Source organism: Myripristis murdjan, chromosome 18 (genome assembly GCF_902150065.1).
Source record: "Myripristis murdjan chromosome 18, fMyrMur1.1, whole genome shotgun sequence".
Classification (NCBI taxonomy): Eukaryota; Metazoa; Chordata; class Actinopteri; order Holocentriformes; family Holocentridae; genus Myripristis; species Myripristis murdjan.
Genome location: NC_043997.1, coordinates 5,687,547 through 5,704,295, shown reverse-complemented (window position 1 = coordinate 5,704,295; position 16,749 = coordinate 5,687,547). Strand labels below are relative to the sequence as shown.

Below are 16,749 nucleotides of genomic sequence, written 5' to 3'. Positions count from 1 at the left end.
TATGGAAGGAACAGGTGAGCTGTTGTAACAGAGTGTGTGAACAAGCAAGCATTAGTTCCAATATAACCACTTTCTATGCTCAAACGATAGTAGTGACCCGTTATTTTTTTTTATTTTAATAATAATAGGTTGTGATCAAAAGTGGGCGGGTCTGAGGCATGAAACTCCAGGGCTGAAAATGAGTCCCACTCCGGCCCTGACCACGTCTTTTATATAGTGAACTCAAGTCTTTAAGCTCGACTCCGATAATCTTGGAGCAGACCTTGATGAGGCCATTAAGACTGTTACTGTCTTTCACTGACAGCCCAAGAAACAAGTATACAAATGCTTTTTAATTTACTTTAGAAACTTTTTTTTTTTGTTACATTTAATTTCCCTATCACTGCCATACGGAGTTTGAATACTGTTAAGTTTTGTTTATTCATTTTTTATGTAACTGTATTGATATAACAATAGACTCACTTATAATGTGCAGGTGAATTATAAAAATACTGAACATGAGTGCTTATACTGACAACTAATTGCTAATTGTAAACTAATTGTGTGCTCATGCTTTCAAATGTCCAACTATCTGAAGTATCCATGAATCACGTGACGCATTTTGAACTTCTGCTCACGTGACTCTCTCTCTCTCTCTCTCTCTCTCTCGCTCTCTCTCTCTCTGTCCAGACTCCTGTGGTTGGAGGAGCAGCTCGGTGCAGCAGGATGTCGGAGCTGCAGGAGCTGAGCTCGCTGGTTCGGCGGCGTCAGGCTGCGGCTGCCGCTCGGATCTCGGAGCTGCTGGACGGAGCGCTTGCGGACTACAAGGAGCAGATCTCCCGTTTGAAAGAAGACAACGAGCGACAGAGGAAGCTGCTGGACGCGGTTTTACACCCCGGAGCCCGGCTGTGCCCGACAGGTTTGTCCGCTTCACAGGATTTTTTCCCCACCAAAGTCTGAAACGCAGCTGGATATAATCTGGGATAACCTTTGGCTGTTCCGGCAGGTCGAGCTAGGCTAGCAGTTAGCATAGCATAGCTGCTAATGCTGTGTTTAAGTGAGATGGCAAAGATTCATGACGAAAGATCCAGACACGCTGCAGCCCTCATCAGATCACGATATCGACTCGATTTCGATCGGCGATAGCCAGAGTTTGGGCTCACTGCCTTAAAGCAGCTCAGTCGGTTCGGTTAGCCATCAGTACACAAACTAACCTAGCTGCTGAACACGCGGGGCTTTTATTGATTGATTGATTGATTGATTGATTGATTGATTGATTGATTTACATCTAATCCTATGACCTCAACTGATTTATTAGAGGTCCAAGCCCGAATAGCGATTCCAGTAGGGTTAGGAATCGCCTGGATTATTATTAATTCCATTAAAACTGGAAAAACTGGTACTGGAGCCTAAACTGTAATAGTAAGGTAAACGACAGTTGGTGGCAAACAATCCCCATCTTCAGGAAACTTGGCACATAAAATCTACGGACCCTCAAACCAAAGAGTTATCAAAAGAGTTTTGATTCAATGAAAAATGTCAAAGTTACACATGTTTAACCTCGTACAAAACAGAAAGTGATTCATGTCTATACATCAGTTTGTCAAATCAACACCAAATTTGAGTGCCAAGTGACCCATAAGACACCGTAAAATATTGTGTAAATCGGCCGCTAGGGGCGCTGTTATGCTCATTTATTTATATCTCAGGAATATCTAATAAAGTCTGATTTACACATAAATCCAGGCAGTAGTTTCCCGTATCATAATGAGACTGTGTGCCAGTTTTGTAACAAATCGGCTGCTCTAAAGTGATTTTTTCCACAAATAAAACTCTTTAAAAATTTCTCAGTGAGAATAAGAGAATAAGAGAATAAACAGAATCCATTGGTGTGACGCTTGGTATTCGGCAGGTGGGCTTAATATCTCTTCAAAGTGAGCCTAAATTCTGAGAGTTCACATAAAACTGACAATGTAAAAAAAATTAGTACTTAACAAGCGAAAATAAAAACTGAATTGTGCTTTCAATTCTGAGTAATATTAAATATAAAAGAGAAAATCTTGAACTTTAGGGTGTTCTGTATTCCTGAACACAGATGTTAGCTAAGAGGTAGTTAATCCCCCTCATCATGATGGCTCCTCAGAGAAGCTCTAGTTTCTTCTCTTTTGACCAAATGAATGGAGCAAAATGACCAAATGATAGACAATCAAGCTGATAGTGTTGTGCTCGGAGATGCAGCCACATGTGAGCACTGCTCAGGCACATGGTGTGATAATGCAGAAATACAACAGCATAATGGGTTGAGTCTGTTCCTGAGCTTTCCTCAGAGAATTTATTTTTTTCTCAAAGAATCCAAAAAAGAAGCACATTAAGTTTGAGTTAAAGGAGCAGCTGGTTCGCAGCATGAAGACCCGCGGTGCCTCCTACATGTTCTACAAGCCTGTCTGCCTAAAAATTTATAAGGATCTATTGGTCGCTGCCTAATTTCTATTATAAAATGAAAAAAAAAATCTCTAGATACATGTGTGCCCATAAACTATAGGACTATTTCCAAGCTGCTTTTGAGTTTGTAAAATTTCACAAAAAGTTCAGCAGCTCACAGAGTCTTGGATACACATACTATCTTGTGTTGTATCGTAGCCCCTAAAAAGGTCCAAACACTCAGTTTTGCATTGGGTATACACCTTCCAGTTATGGTTCTCTTAATGTGTGTGTGTGTGTTACAGTGTTGCCCAAGCAGCTGCTGGTGCGTAAAGAAGAGAAGCAGGAGTGGAGCCCCAGTGTGGACCAGAAGCAGCCAAAGCCACCACACGTTAAAGAGGAGCAGCAGGAGCTCTGGGCCAGTCAGGAGGCAGAGCAGCTTCAAGATATCAACGTCCCATTCACCGATGTCACTGTGAAGAGTGAAGATGAAGAGGAAGCTGGGCACTCACAGCTTCATCAAAGCCAAACTGAGGAGAGCAGAGAGGCAGAGCCTCCGGCCAGCAGCTCCACTGTAAAGATGGAAACAGAAGCTGCTGGAGAGGAACCGACGGGGAACGTAGATCCAGCTGCTGATCTCCAACCAGCTAGTAATGGCCAGCTCCTCTCCTCACACTCCTCTGACTCTGAGACTGATGACAGTGAAGATGACATGGAGGACATGGTGAACAAAAACACAAGAGTGAAACAGTGGAAGTGCTTTGTTGGTGGTTCGAGCTTTAAACAAAGACGGAACTTAGATAAGCACATGGTGATGCACAAGAGTGAAAAACCATTCAGCTGCTCATTTTGCAGTAGTAGTTTTTCAAAAAAATGTCACTTAAACAGACACATGAGAATCCACACAGGAGAGAAACCATTTAGCTGCACAATTTGTGGAAAAAGTTTTTCACTTAAAAGTGGCTTTAACAGACACATGAAAGTACACACAGGAGAGAAACCAATTAGCTGCTCAGTTTGTCATAAAAGTTTTAGAGATAAATCTTACTTTAAAGAACACATGAGAGTCCACACAGGAGAGAAGCCATTTAGCTGCTCAGAATGTCACAAAAGTTTTTCACTTAAAAATAACTTAAAAGTACACATGAGAGTCCACACAGGAGAGAAACCATTTAGCTGCTCGGTTTGTCAGAAAAGTTTTAGAGATAAATCTTACTTAAAAGTACACATGAAAGTCCACACAGGAGAGAAACCATTTAGCTGCTCAGTTTGTCATAAAAGTTTTAGTTTTAAAACTTCCTATAAATTGCACATGAGAGTCCACACAGGAGAGAATTTAGCTGCTCAGAATGTGACAAAAGTTTTTCAGATAAGCGTATCTTAGACAAGCACATGAGATTCCACACAGGAGAGAGACATTTCAGCTGCAGTGTGTGTGGGACAAGTTACAGCCAGTGTGGACATCTTAAACAGCACAAGTGTGATGGTAAGAGAGCTGGAGCTGCAGAGCCGCTGCTTCAGCTGGACTGTTTAACAGGACAATAAAGCAGAGAACTTGATGAGAGTCCATCGCCCAGGACGAGCAAAGTCAAACCCTCGTCAGTCAGTGTTGTGGTTAGAGATGCAGCCACATCTGAACACTGCTCACACACATCTTGTGTTACCGCAGACTCATGTAAGAGAGCAATTCTTTCTGCTGGTGTTTGGCTCAAAGTCAAGTTTCTGTTCCCATGTCGGTTTGATTTTCTGCTACATGTCAGTTAATGTCCTGGGCAGGAACTCAACATTTCTGTCTGACCTCACAAATGCTCTTCTGGATTTAGAATGAGAAGTCAGAGGAACTCCTGGAAGTGGAAGGTGGAGGTGGACCAATACTTTTGTCCATATACTGTGTTTGTGTGTATGTTAATAAAATCTACATTGAATCTGCCCTGAAGTCATTTCTCCAGATGTGTTTTAGTCTAACTGTATTATTTTTTCTCTGATGGGGCTTAGAGACCTTTTGATGTGATATTTACATCTTGGGACATTTCAATTCTCTACAAACCGAAAGTCCAGTCCAGTTACTGCATTTTTAAAAATTGTACCCATTTGTGTAGCATTTCTGCAAAAGTCCCTGTTACCTTTGATCCTTCTGAAAATGCTATTCTCTCCGGACATGAGACTGAGAAAATTTTAGCATTAAGAACAACTTATCTGGCCTCTTTTGTGGTTATGTGTGGGCTGAATGACCACTTAGGTGTGTTTTCAATATAAGGTTTTATACTCATGGGATCACCAAAGCTGGCAGGAGTCAGGAAATACTGAGATCCAAATGCAAGAGACGCAGGCAGAGCAGAGTAAATGCACATTTTTTACTGTAATAGAAGTACTTATTAAAAGATCCACGTTCATCCAAAAAACAGGCTCAGAAAAACTGATGATCTCACACAACATTAGACCAGAGGTCTAATGTTGTCATCTGGAGCCACAGAACATATTTGATAACACAGCTTATCAACTTGTATGTATGTTAATACTATATACAAAAAAACTGCAGTTTGGGGAGTTTCTTAAGTGATAGAGTAACAAAAGACAATTGATTGCTTTTTTAAAATCTGTTGTAACACAGGAAATCCCCAAGCTCTTACAAAGAGGAGGAACAAACACACTGGCACGTGTAGGCCTAATTTGGAAAAAAAAAAAAAAAAAACACAGAACCTTGCAGGCCTTTGTGAGTTCTACCCTTTTTTTTTTTTTTTTTTTGAAAAATGAACAAAATAAAAATTTGCATAGTTTTAAGCAAAGAAAACATATAGCTGCACTGAGTAAACTTAGAAAATAGGCCAGTTTGTATTTTATTACGAAGCCATGATTCCTATTTGCAGAAATTAATTATGGGTAGCATTTAGCTTAGCATAAAGACTTGAAGTCTTTAGGAGTTGTTACCCTGGGTCTGTGACAAATGTGACAAAACAAATAAAACAAAACAAAAATACCTTACAGCAGCTCTGAAGCTGCCTAAATTACACAGTGGCTCATGTGGATTTGAAACAGATCTTACAATTTAAAAACACAAATATTTGAGAAGATAATTAGTGTCTTATTTTATGGATGGAGATCTATGTTGTGGTGTACTGGGGCAGCAAGCTGACGGTAGCGGATGCCAACAGACTCAACAGACTGATCCGCAAGGCCAGCGACGTTGTGACGGTGGTGTCAGAGGATAATGCTTCACAAGGTGAAAGTACACTTGTACCTATTTTTTATTTTATATGTATTTACATTTATATTTATATACCTTTTTTATTTTTCTTGACTATTTGGTCTTTTGTACACTTGGAGTAGGAGTTGTGATTGTAACAACAAGTAATTTCCCCCTGGGGATCAATAAAGTATTCTGATTCTGATTCTGATTCATTTCCGATGGGTTGGCCAGGGGAGCCGCACCTAGCCACAGAGATGGTCTGTGGGTCTGCTGCTGCACCTGACTGCCATGACCACCAGCATGTCCACCACTCTAATCCTCCATGTTCAGTACCACGGACAGCACCATGGACCGCACCCTGATGGCTTCCGTGCCCAGCACCATGGACAGCACCCAGTCAGCCACTTCATTCAGCACCATGGACTACAAGCTGATCACCTTCGTGTTCAGCACCACGGACAGCGCCCGGACCGCCACTGTGTTCAGCGCCTATGCTCAGCGCCACATGCCGCGCCCTTACCACTCCCATGTCCAGCACCGAGGACAGCGCCCAGTGTACCACTATGTTCAGCACCACTGACAGCACCCTGAGCAGCACCATTACAATACTCTGCATTAAATTTCACTTTCAGAATCTTAACACTATTTACTGAATCCTAGTAATCTTTATCCATATATTTAGAACGCAAATTAGACATTTTGAGTATTCTGAATATTTGTTTTCGGAATATTCAGGCCCAAAAATACCAGTAGCCTATCAACCTTCACATATCAGCATATATCATGTCATGCACAGCCACAACGTTTTAATATCGTTTGCAATTTTCATAATGTAAGCCTACGACGTAAAGCTTATGGCTGTAGCAGACAGGAAGGCACAGCGGCCCCACTAAATAGGGGAGGGTCGAAAACTACTTTTTTCTTTGTCTTTTTTTGTAACTCAAAATCTGCGGTCGTGTAAGACCTTTACCTCTGAAGCAGTAAGTAAGTTGCTTTGAAGTTGTTGTTGTTGTTGTTTTAATATTATTTAAATACTGAAATATCTAACGCAGGGTTGTTGATTTAAACACTGTGCTTCAGCCTTTCAGAGTAGCTCCTCTCGATCTCCTTTGTCAGAGTGTTTCTGGCCTGCGTGTACAGCTCCCGATCCCCACTCCTGTAGGCCTCCTCCTTGGCCTGACGTAGTTTCCTCCGGTTTGAGAAGAACCAGGATTTGGTGTTGTTGTATGTGCAGAGGGTCTTGGTCTGTACAAAAATGTCCTCACAAAAGCTCATATATGATATCACAGTGCCAGACAGTTTGTTGAGATCTGTGGTTGCAGCTTCAAAAACACTCCAATCAGTGCAGACAAAGCAGGCCTGTGGCTTCAGCTTTAACTCCTCTGTCCATTTCTTCATGGTCCTCACTACAGGTTTAGCAGATATTAGTTTCTTCCTGAAGAATGGGATGTGCTTGCTGATCCAGGTTTCAGTGAAGTACAGGGCAGCAGAATGGTAAAAGCTCTCACTCGGCCACCCTGAAGGATATGACATGAACTGTAATCTATAATCTATCCCATAACACTTCCTCCTCTTTGGTTTCCAAAAAGACAAAGAAACATTTTTAGACGCATTTTGGTGAGCTTTATCAGAATCAGAATCAGGAAAACATTATTTATCTCAAAATGGGCAATTCAGTCTCCTGTCCTTATAATTTAAAATTTAAATCATTACATCCCAAGCTCTTTCATGTACATATCTAACAAATAAATATGTGTGAGATGGAAGGACAAATATAATAGAAAAGACACATATATCTTTAAATATAGAAGGATATAGCTACTCTTTACATTTGGCATTTATCAGCCTGATCGAAGAAGGAATAAAAGAGTGTGAATAGTGATTTGTTTTTGTTCTCGTTGCATAATAGCGCCGCCCTGAGGGCAGTAAGGTAAACTCACAATGTAAAACGTGGTCAGGCTGACTGATAATATATTTGGCTTTCTGAACCACGTGTCCTTTATATAGTGAACTCAAGTCTTTAAGCTGGACTCCGATAATCTTGGAGCAGACCTTGATGAGGCCATTAAGACTCTTACTGTCTTTCACTGACAGCCCAAGAAACAAGTATACAAATGCTTTTTAATTTACTTTAGAAACAATTTATTTCTGTTAAATTCAATTTCCCTATCACTGTCATACGCAGTTTGAACACTGTTAATGTAGTCAAGTCAGCACGAGCCTAAACTGGTCAGTATGGTTTTCGAACAAATACAACCACCTCTATGGCAAAAAAAAAAAAAAAAGAAATGTCAGCAAGGCAGAGAGCATGAGCTGTTCACACTAATCCTGAAATATGAAATAGGTTTTATTTATTTATTTATTTTTTAAGTAACTGTATTGATATAACAACCGACACATCTATAATGTGCAGGTGAATTATAAAAATACTGAACATGAGTGCTTGTACTGACAACTAATTGCTAATTGTAAACTAATTGTAACTCATGCTTTCACAAATGTCCTACAATCTGAAGTTTCCATGAATCACGTGTTACGACTGTTGTCGTTGTGTGCAGTTTCTGTTGGAGTGTGTGCTCTGTTTTTTTTTTGTTCCCTATCTTTGTGAGCACATGGGCTCCACCCTGACGTTGGATTGGCTGGGGTTTTCCGGTCCCAGGATTGGCTAATGAAGCGGGAGAGGAGCTTAGATATAAGGCCCAAGATGGAGGCAGCAGCAGCAGCAGCAGGCTCTCCTCATCCTCCTCATCTCCCAACCAGCCATTCCTTTGTGTCTAAGATTTTGTGAAAGTTGTGTTAGAGCAATAGGGGTGAACTGCCATTTTAGTTAACCCATTTTCTCCTGTGTTTGTTAAGTTAGGAAGGTAAGTGTTTGTTGTTTGGTTTCCTTGTTCAGGTTAGAGTTTGTTGTTTTTCAGTTAGAATTGTTTTGTTTGTTATGTTGGCCTTGGTTCACCCGAAGTTACATTTACATGGGGTTTTTTTGCACTATTTTCTCAGTGTGTAAATAAAAAAAACTATTCACTTTGAGAAGCTGTCCTGCTGGCTACTTGGGACTTGGGGGAAATGGGGCCTTTTTCATGTCATGTCTCCGCACCCCTAGACGGGGCATAACACACGTGACGCATTTTGAACTTCTGCTCACGTGACTCTCTCTCTCTCTCTCTCTCTCTCTCTCTCTCTCTCTCTCTCTCTCTCTCTCTCTCTCTCTCTCTCTCTCTCTCTCTCTCTCTCTCCAGACTCCTGTGATTGGAGGAGCAGCTCGATGCAGCAGGATGTCGGAGCTGCAGGAGCTGAGCTCGATGGTTCGGCGGCGTCAGGCTGCGGCTGCCGCTCGGATCTCGGAGCTGCTGGACGGAGCGCTGGCGGACTACAAGGAGCAGATCTCCCGTTTGAAAGAAGACAACGAGCGACAGAGGAAGCTGCTGGACGCGGTTTTACACCCCGGAGCCCGGCTGTGCCCGACAGGTTTGTCCGCTTCACAGGTTTCCACCACCAAAGTCTAGGCTAACTAGGCTAGCAGTTAGCATAGCATAGCTGCTAACGCTGTTTTCAAGTGAGATGGCAAAGATTCAAGACGACAGATCCAGACACTCTGCAGCCATCATCAGATCATGATATCGACTCGATATCGATTGGTGATAGCCAGAGTTTAGGCTCATTGCCTTAACGCAGCAGCTCAGTCGGTTAGCTGTCAGTAGACAACAAGTTAACCCTGCTGCCGAACACGTGGTGCTGTTTTCCCTTTCTTTCTTTTCTTTTCTTTTTTTTTTTTTTAAACATCTAATCCTATGACTTCTTCAAAGGATTTATTAGGGGTTCAAGCCCGAGTAGCAATGCCAGTAGGGTTAGGGATCGCTTGGATTATTATTATTATTATTTATTTATTTAATTATCCTTTCATCAGTAAAACTGCTCCTGGAGCTGTAACAGTTATATAAACGATAGTTGGTGGCATGCGCTTTTGGCGCAAAAAAAAACAAACAAAAAAAAAAAAAACAACCTTTCTGAACCTTAGCACATACAATCTACAGACCCTCAAACCAAAAAGTTATCAAAAGAGTTTTGATTCAATGAAAAATGGCAAAGTTACACATATTTAACCGCATACAAAACAGAAAGTGATTCATGTCTATACAACAGTTTGTCAAATCAACACCAAATTTGAGTGCCAAGTGCCCCATAAGACACTGCAAAAATTGTGTACATCGGCCACTAGGGGGCGCTGTTATGCTCATTTATTTATATCTCAGGAATATCTAATTGTCTGATTTACACGTAAATCCAGGCTGTAGTTTCCCATACCATAATGTGACTGTGTGCCAGTTTTGTCTTAAATCGGCCGCTTTAAAGTGATTTTTCCACAAATAAAACTTTTTAAAATCTGTCAATGATAATAACCCCTATGCTCCATTTGTCCATCGGTCACAGCTTACACGCTGTCCTTCAGAGGATGTTGCAGACTCATTTTTAAAGCCACAGGAAAATGACAGATATCATTTGAAACTAGACAATCAACAGAATCCATTGGTGTGAAGCTTGGTATTCGGCAGGTGGGCTAAATATCTCTTCAAAGTGAGGCTAAATTCTGAGAATTCACACAAAACTGACATTGTAAAAAAAATAAATAAATACTACTTAACAAGGGAAAATAAAAACTGAATCGTGCTTTCAAATCTGGGTAATGTTAAATATAAAAGAGAAAAACTTGAACTTTAGGGTTCTCTGTATTTCTTGACACAGTAGTTAGCTGGCTAAGAAGTAGTTAGTTTGCCTTGTCATGATGGCTCCAAAGAGAATCTCTACTTTCTTCTCTTTTGACCAAATGAATGGAGCAAAATGACCAAATGATAGACGATCAAACTCTGGTAGTGTTGTGCTCAGAGATGCAGCCACATGTGAACTGTGCTCAGACACATGGTGTGATAATAATACAACAGTATAATGGATTGAGTCTGTCCTCAAAGAATTAACTTTTTTCTCAAAGAATCCAAAAAAGAAGCCATTAAAAGAGTTAAAGGAGCAGGTGGTCCGCAGCATGAAGCCCCCCGGTGCCCCCTACATGTTCTACAAGCCTGTCTGCTCAAATGTTTATAGGGATCTATTGGTCGCTGCCTGATTTCTATTATAAAATGAAAAAAAGTAACATCTCTAGATCCATGTGTGCCCATAAATCACAGGACTATTTCCAAGCTGCCTCTTTGTAGGGCTGAGCGATTATGGCCAAAACGATAATCACGATTATTCTGATAAATATTGTAATCATGATTTTCATCACGATTATTCATCATGTTAGGGGAAGCATCTTTATTTTTACTGCACTGCTTTTAAACAAACTGTGTGAACAGTTTTCAGTGCAAAATGAAACTTTCAATAAGAATAAATGCTTAATAATAATAAAAAAATAAAATTTACCCAAGAATTTAAAATTTACCAATGGCTGACTGAATAAATATCCTATTACAGAGTGCAAACACAAAATGCAGCTCAGTGGAAACAACTGCAGCTTATCCAGAAAAGGCACTGACATCAGGCTCAGGCCTACAGAAACACCAGCCTGTCAACATTTTCTGTCTTGAGAGACGAGCGAAGGCAGGCCACTGCATTTCCCCCAGTGCTAAAGACGGATTATTTGACCGGTGTGATCGCTCCGTTCCGTGCTTGAATACAGTTCACTTCCCCCGCTCTGGCACGGTTGGAGGGGGTGTGCTCCAGATACGGGCTAGTGATGGGAATTCCGGCTCTTTTTAGAGAACCGGCTCTTTTGGCTCAGCTCACTAAAAAGAGCCGGCTCTTTCGGCTCCCAAACGGCTCTTCAGATTTTTTTGTTGCTTAAATTAATTTATTACCAACAGTAATGTAAAATTATGTGCAAAATGAATTACTAATGTAAAAAAAAAAAAAAAAAAATTAATTAATATCTGTTTATTATATAAATATGCCTTTATTTATTCACTTTATATAGTGCTACAAAAACTTAATTATAAAATACAAAACAAACTTTTAACTATTTACAGTTGAATTGAGTTGCTGTGCACACTGCAGCAGCAGCAGTTGCAGTAGACACACTTCACCTTCATCAATATCAGGTTCAGCTGCTTGTGTTTTTTCTTCCCATTGCACTGATGGGTGGACAGTTCTCATTTGCCAGTGCAGGTTGTTAGTGGAGCCGGCTCAATAAGAGATTTTTTTTTCTTGCAGACCCTACACTCTGCCTTTCTATTGTCATTAAATTTGAAATGGGTCCAGATTGTACTCCTTTTCCTGTTGTGACTCATTTTCTTAACTACACCTTTCCAGCACATTCGTGTTGTCTCTCCTTGTGGCCCCTCGCTCTCTTTCTCTCTCGTCTCCCTCCCTCCTGTTCTCCTGTTCGTGTGTGTGCTGTGTGTGCTGTGTGTGTGTGTGTGTGTGTGTGTAACTGCCGGTCTGGGGTGAAGCGCTCAGCGCAGACATATAGGCTACGATTGGACACAGAGACGGTACCCCACATCTTGACCAATCACATGCGGCTTTCGCAGAAAAAATAACCAATCGGCTCCCCAAAAAAAAAAAAAAAAACGGCTCCCAATCAGGAACCAGCTCCCGTCGTTCACTTCCAAGAGCCGGCTATTAGAGTCGGTTCGTTCGCGACTGACCCATCACTAATACGGGCGTTCATGCACGAGCACATGCACGGTCACGCACGCAGCGCGCGAACGTGGATACGACGTAAATCATGCAGCTTTCCTCCTGTCCCTGCAAAATCGTTTAATGTGCGCACGATTACCGGCGAATGGCCGCGTTGCACAATCAATAATCAACCATGTTGTCCATGGTGCTGCTGCAACCACGTATAAACTAAAGCTGATTTATGATGAAAGGTATATATGGCAGTCTGTGTGCGCAGTGCACCTGTCAGATCCGGCAGACCTGACCGGGTGGGCGCGGTGCCCGCAGCAGCACACAGTGTGCGCTGCCATGGCTGTTGTCGTATTTCAAAGTGATGATGTTCATACCAGGGGAAATCGCGCTTGGGCGCGTTTGGGCTTTAGCTAATATGAGTGCAGGCCAGCCAGGGACTGGGGAGGGGAGGCATTTTTGCTTTAGTACGATGCGCAGCAATGTGAGCAGGCCCCCCTAATGTGAGCAGGCCCTGAGTAGCCTCTCTGACGGGGAACTTGTTGCAGGAACTGCCGTAGCCTACCTTCTTCTCCCGACATGACTCGCTCTCATCAGTCCACCGAGTAAAGCCGTGTTCAAACTGGGCGCGATGAACGCGATGAAATCGCGCGTAACGCCCGAAACGCGTCACGTGACTGGAATCATTTATTTCCTCAATCGCGTCTATCGCGCGATGGACGCGTTGATGCGAACCCGCCCTCCTCTCTCCCTCCTTCCTCTCCCTGATGTAGGTGTCCCGCAGACTTTTCCATCTGTGGCAACACACATTCACTGACAAGACGCACACACGTAGCGAGACAGATATGCCGGGTTAACGTTACTGCTAGCATGGTTAATAGTAAATTACATCCAATAGCTGCATTAGCAACGGACACATATTCGCAAAATTTACCGGCACACGGCAGCCCGGCAGCCGGCACACGGCAGCCCGGCAGCCTGGTAGCCGGCACACGGCAGCCCGGCAGCCCGGCAGCCGGCACACGGCAGCCCGGTAGCCCGCACATGGCAACAATAATATTCCTCCATTTTTCGATTTCCTTTGGCAGTTCTTGACATAGGTGACTTAGGGAGAATATCAACACTGATTGGCTATCGTGTCAAAGCACCACGCGATGTCGCGTCTAAAGTTGAAATTTTTCAACTTGCGCGATGAGGCGTTTGACGTGATAAAGCGTCAAACGCCACGCGATGTCGCGTCTAAAGTTGAAATTTTTCAACTTGCGCGATGAGGCGTTTGACGTGATAAAGCGTCAAACGCGACGCGATGAAGCGTCCGACGCGATGAAGCGTCCGACGCGATGCGATGAAGCGTCCAACGCGACGCGATGAAGCGTCATCGCGTCGCGTGTATCGCGCCAAACGCGCCACCCGACCCGAAATCGCGCGTCATCGCGTCTTTGCATTGACTTCTAATGTAAACTTGATGCGCGAATTTGCGTTATCGCGTCCGGTGTGAACACACCTTAACTTGAGGCTGCCGCTGCAGGTGCTTGTTATTTAGGCAGCTTAATGAAGCCTTAACTGTGCGTTCGCCCCCTGGTGGTTGGCTGACTGCTGGCTGAGAAAGTGCTTGATTAGATTCGCAGCAGAGCTGCATTTTACATGTAAATATCGCCGACGATCAGGCTCATTTAATCGTGGCAGCCAAAATCGTGATCACATTAAAATTCAATTAATTGTGCAGCCCTACCTCTTTGTTTATAAAATTTCACAAAAAGTTCAGCAGCTCACAGAGTCTTTAATGCCCATAGTATCTTGTATTTTATTGTAGCCCCTAAAAAGGTCCAACATCTCAGTTTTGCATTGGGTGCACACCTTCCAGTTACGGTTCTCTTAATGTGTGTGCGTGTGTGTTTCAGTGTTGCCTAAGCAGCTGCTGGTTTTTAAAGAAGAGAAGCAGGAGTGGAGCCCCAGTGTGGACCAGAAGCAGCCAGAGCCGCCACACGTTAAAGAGGAGCAGCAGGAGCTCTGGGCCAGTCAGGAAGCAGAGCAGCTTCAAGATATCAACGTCCCATTCACCGATGTCACTGTGGAGAGTGAAGATGATGAAGAGGAAGCTGGGCCCTCACAGCTTCATCAAAGCCAAACTGAGGAGAGCAGAGAGGCAGAACCTCCGGCCAGCAGCTCCACTGTAAAGATGGAAACAGAAGCTGCTGGAGAGGAACCGGCCGGGAACGTAGATCCAGCTGCTGATTTCCAACCAGCTAGTAATGGCCAGCTCCTCTCCTCACACTCCTCTGACTCTGAGACTGATGACAGTGAAGATGACATGGAGGACAGGGTGAACAAAAACACAAGAATGAAACAGTGGAAGTGCCTTACTGGTGTTTCAAGCTTTAAACAAAAACAGAACTTAGATAAGCACATGATGATGCACAGCAAAGAAAAACCATTCAGCTGCTCATTTTGCGGTCATAGTTTTTCAAAGAAATGGGACTTAAAAAGACACATGAGAAGCCACACAGGAGAGAAACCATTTAGCTGCTCAGTTTGTCATAAAAGTTTTAGATATACAGCTAACTTAAAAGTACACATGAAAGTCCACACAGGAGAGAAACCAATTAGCTGCTCAATTTGTCATAAAGGTTTTAAAGATAAATCTTACTTGAAAGAACACATGAGAGTCCATACAGGAGAGAAACCATTTAGCTGCTCAGAATGTCACAAAAGTTTTTCACTTAAAAATAACTTAAACAGACACTTGACAGTCCACACAGGAGAGAAACCATTCAGCTGCACATCTTGTGGCAAAAGTTTTTCAGTTAAATGTGACTTAAACAGACACATGAAAATCCACACAGGAGAGAAACCATTTAGCTGCTCATTGTGTAATAAAAGTTTTAGAGATAAATCTTACTTGAAAGTGCACATGAGAACCCACACAGGAGAGAAACCATTTAGCTGCTCAGAATGTGAAAAAAGCTTTTCAGAGAAGTTCATCTTAAACAAGCACATGAAAGTTCACACAGGAGAGAAACCATTTAGCTGCTCAGAATGTCACAAAAGCTTTTCTGATAAGTGCATCTTACACACGCACATGAGAGTCCACACAGGAGAGAAACCATTTAGCTGCTCAGTTTGCCATAAAAGTTTGAGTGATAAATATTACTTGAAAGTACACATGAAAAACCACACAGGAGAGAAACCATTTAGCTGCTCAGAATGTGACAAAAGCTTTCCGGGTAAGTTTCTCTTACACAAGCACATGAGAGTCCATACAGGAGAGAAACCATTTAGCTGCTCGGTTTGTCATAAAAGTTTTAGAGATAAAACTAACCTAAAAGTACACATGAGAGTCCACACAGGAGAAAAACCATTTAGCTGCTCAGAATGTGACAAAAGCTTTTCAGATAAGCGTTTCTTACATAGGCACAAGAAAGTCCACACAGGAGAAAAACCATTTAGCTGCTCAGAATGTGACAAAAGCTTTTCAGATAAGCGTTTCTTACGCAGGCACAAGAAAGTCCACACAGGAGAGAGACCATTTAGCTGCTCAGAATGTGACAAAAGTTTTTCATGTAAAAACAACTTGAACAGACATATGAGAGTCCACACAGGAGAGAAACCATTTAGCTGCTCAGTTTGCCATAAAAGTTTTAGAGATAAAACTTATATTAAAGTACACATGAGACTCCACACAGGAGAGAAACCATTTAGCTGCTCAGAATGTGACAAAAGCTTTTCAGATAAGCATATCTTACACAAGCACATGAGATTCCACACAGGAGAGAGACCGTTCAGCTGCAGTGTGTGTGGGAGAAGTTACAGCCAGTCTGGACATCTTAAGCAGCACAAGTGTGATGGTCAGAGCCGAAGAGCTGAAGAGGCAGAGCTGCCGCTTCAGCTGGACTGTTCAACAAGATAATAAACTCACACACATCTTGTGTTACTGCAGGCTCGTGTCAGAGAGCAATTCTTTCCGCTGGTGTTTGGCTCAAAGTCAAGTCTCTGTTTCCGTGTTGGTTTTATTTTCTGTTACATGTCAGTTAATGTCCTGGGCAGGAATTCTGCATTTCTGTCTGACCTCACAAATTCTCCTCTTGATTAATTTCTCTGGATTTAGAATGAGAGGTCAGAGAAGCTCCTGGAGGTGGAAGGTAGAGGTGGACCAATACTTTTGTCTATATATATATATATATTGTGTGTGTGTGTGTGTGTGTGTGTGTGTGTGTGTGTCTGTGTATGTCTGTGTATTTCAATAAAATCTTCATTGAATCTGTCCTGAAGTCATTTCTCCAGACGTGTTTCAGTGTAACTGTATATACTCATGTTTTTTTCTCTGGTTGGGGTGAGAGTCCTCTTGATGTGATATTTACAACTTGGGACATTTAAATTCTCCACAAACCAACAGCCCAGTCCAGTTACCGCATTTTTGACATTGTACCCATTTGCATAACATCTCCGCAAAATCCCTGTTTCCTTCGATCCTTCTCAAAATGCTATTCTATCCAGACATTTATGGGTTTAGCTTCTAAATATACTTTAGAAAATGTTAGCTT

General features: G+C 42.3%; 1 pseudogene; it reads left to right on the top strand.

Annotated features, from left to right (window-relative positions):
• Positions 1–637: 637 nt before the first annotated feature.
• On the top strand, positions 638–16,486 carry LOC115377047 (zinc finger protein 845-like; annotated as a pseudogene).
• Positions 16,487–16,749: the final 263 nt, after the last annotated feature.